This window comes from Schistocerca piceifrons, unplaced genomic scaffold (genome assembly GCF_021461385.2).
Source record: "Schistocerca piceifrons isolate TAMUIC-IGC-003096 unplaced genomic scaffold, iqSchPice1.1 HiC_scaffold_913, whole genome shotgun sequence".
NCBI classification, from domain to species: Eukaryota; Metazoa; Arthropoda; class Insecta; order Orthoptera; family Acrididae; genus Schistocerca; species Schistocerca piceifrons.
Genome location: NW_025729183.1, coordinates 2,489,417 through 2,492,686, shown reverse-complemented (window position 1 = coordinate 2,492,686; position 3,270 = coordinate 2,489,417).

The window sequence follows — 3,270 nt, the reverse complement described above, 5'->3', positions numbered from 1 at the left end:
TAACCTGTGGTGTGGTGAGGTGAGGTCAGCTCAGCCTGAGCCCCTAACGTCTACGTAAGGTAAGCTGTCCGGCTCACGCCTCACGTTTGAACGCTTTCTTAACCTACGTTTGACGCTTCTTAACCTAGCACTGACCCCTTAACCTAACCTAACGTGTAACCTAACCTAACGTCTGACGACTGACGTGTTTGAATGCTTAACCTAAGTTTGGACGCTTAACCTAACCCAAGTCCCCTTAACCTAACCCACGTCCACCTAACCTAACCTACCCTACCCTAGACGTGTAAAAACGTAATGTGTAACGCGTAACGTGTAAGGTCGGCTGTCGTGTGTGCTGACGGCAGATTGGGTTGGTCTGTAGATTCGGATTGCGGTTTGCCTCGGGCGAGGGGTTGGGTCGGAAGCGGCGAGGGGCGGCGGTGCCTGTTGCGCAGGCGGCGTCCGTTTGCGGCGGGCAATTGTTGAGAAACGGCTGTGAATGTTGGCGGGCGAGAGGAGGAGGACGGCGCGCGATGTGGCCCGACGGCTGCGGGCCGATCGGGAAACGGCGGGAGGGCGACGGAAGGCGATGGGGCGGCGGAGGCGCGTTTGCACGGCCGTCATCGCCGCACGCCTCGGCTTGTGTGGCTGTGGCGCCGGCCGCGCTGGCCGGGCTGCCGCGGCGACGGTGTGGGAGTTTTGCCGAAGGTTTGGCCATTGTGGCGGGTCGTCGGCTGGGGCTGTGGGGGCGGCATTTGGGCGGGGGCGGCGATTCTCGGCGGGCCGACCCAGGCTGTAGCGCGCGGTAGCTGCAGTTTGGCCGTGGTTTGCGGCGCTGCCGCGGCGACTGGTTGGCGACTGTGGTGTGGCTGTGTGTAGCCCCATCCTCGGTGGTTTGAAAGGCGCGGGCGGTTGTGGCGCAGGTTTGGGGCTGCTCCGCACAGGCTGTCGGACGTTGGGCGGTAGCAAGCGCGGGAGGCGCGGCGCGGCGGCGCGCAGAGTGGCGGCCGCTCTCTCGGCCGTCCGCGCCCGCCCGCGACACTGGCTGGGCCTTGTGATTCTCTGCTTTTTTCGAGTCAGCGATGCCGTGCGGGACGGACGTACGCGCCGAGCGCTCCGCCACGCCGCAAGCTGAAGCGACAGTGCCGACTCCCGCGGACAGGGCCGCGTCCCTGCACGCAAGGGTTGAGTCGAGTACGTCGGCGGCACAATCGTGTGCCACCGATAGTACTCCTCCCCTAAGGAGTGACACTAGTTTATGCGAAATCTCCGGTGTGTCCGCGTCATTTAGTGATAGTGCCGTTACCGCAGTGCCGTGTGCTTCCGCGACCGTGACGCCGACATCTGTGGATATGTCGCATCCAGGTGTTACATCCACACCAAGTGACTCTGACGCAGCCCTTCAGCTGCTTGTGGGGATGCTACCCCACGCCCTGGCTACTCCACTTCCTGATAGCGACGAGGAGTAGGAGGAGGCCATGGAGCACGACGCACCGCAGCAACAGCAGCCTACCTCAAGGAAACGCGCCCTGACTGGCGACATACCGTCAGTCAACAAATACAGGAGGGAAAGCAACACTCCACCGCTCCCCTCCAAGCAGAACCGCAGGCGCGGCCGCACCAACACGACCGACAAGGACGGCTTCACCACCGCGAGAAAAACTGCAAAGGCTGTGCTCACAAAGGACACCACACCTGTAAACGTGAGTAACAGCTTTGGCGCCCTTAGTGATGCGGAGGAAGAGGACATTGAAATGCCCAAGGCGCAACAGCGTCGCAAGCCGCCACCAATTGTCATAAAATTTGGCGAGCATTTTAGAGAGCTGCAAAACGCCATCAGCCTTTGCATTGGTAAAGACAACTATACAGTGCGCGTGACTGGTGACGAGCTCTTCAAAATATGCACCAAAACTACTGAGGACTACCAAAAAGTGTCTCAGCTGGTGCAGGACAGGAAGTGGTTCCACTATACGTTCAGTACCTTAAGAACGAAGCCGCTCAAAGTAGTGTTTCGGCACTTGCCGCGCACAATCCTGCCTTCAGAAGTAAAGGAGGACCTGGAGAACATGGGATTCGTGGTCGAAGAAGTCGTAAGAATGCGCCCTTTTCGCACACGCAGGCGTGGCCCACTTATGCTGGTAATAGCCAGCAATACAACTCATAACAGGCAGCTCTTCAGCCTCACAAAAATAGGCAATGTGGAAGTGAAAGCTGAAGAACTGCGAAACAAGGCGGCCTACGCACAATGTTACCGCTGCCTTGAACCTGGCCACGTCAGTAAGTACTGTGCAATGCCAGATTACTGCGTGAAGTGCGGCGAGCAACACTCAACCGAGTCATGCGCGCTTAAAGGGGTGCCACACCAAGATTTCACCCCGACTTGCAAGCTCTGCAAAGGCAAACACGTGGCAAGTTACCGTGGCTGCCCAGTGCTCCTCGACTTCGCCGATCACGCGCGCGGGAACGAAGACAAAGGAACACAAAGGCAGAGTTCCCGCCAACGCAGTACGCAGCCCCGGAAGAAGCGGAACAACAGGAGAGGCGGCCGCCGAGGCAGGGCAACGACCGAAAAAGCGCGCCAAGTCGCAGACAATGCGACGCCACAAAATGGAGTCCCCGCTCCGCGCGCATCGGCGAGAAATGGCGGACAGACTCCACCTACCGTAGCCCAGCCGGCAGCTGGCCCATCTGCAGGACAAAGCGCCGTTGCCCCGCCCACAGCGCTGCCGCGCAGGCAGGTAGTCCCGGCCGCTGCACCCCAGCAGCGCCAGGCTCCCCTCCCTGCAGCGACCCAGCGCGTCGCGGACCAATCAGCGCGAGCCTTCCAGGCCCCGCCGGCACGCGCAGCGGACCAACCACCGGCAGCCGCGCCTAACCTTGCGAGCCCGAAGGACTTCCCGGAGCCAAGATGGCGGCGTCCCACGGCGCCCCGCCATACTGTCGGCGCCCGACAAGATGGCGGACAAATGGAGACCAACGCGCGCCATGTTGTCGGCGGCAACGCTGCCAATGAAGCCCGCGTGGAACGGATGCTCAGCTGCATGGAAACAATGATGCAGCAGATGACTGAGCTCCTGGCCGTGGTGCAGAAAGTTGCATCCGCCATCCAACCATGCAGCCATCATGCCTGAAGCGCTAAGGAGTTTAACAGCCTGCGTCTTCAACGCCGAGGGACTCCTTAAGCAGGCAGGCGAATTCCGGCAGCTTATACGGGACGAGAACATCGACGTATGTCTCGTCACCGAAACGTGGCTTAAGCCTGGCGTCCGAGTCGGCGTAGCGAACTACGAA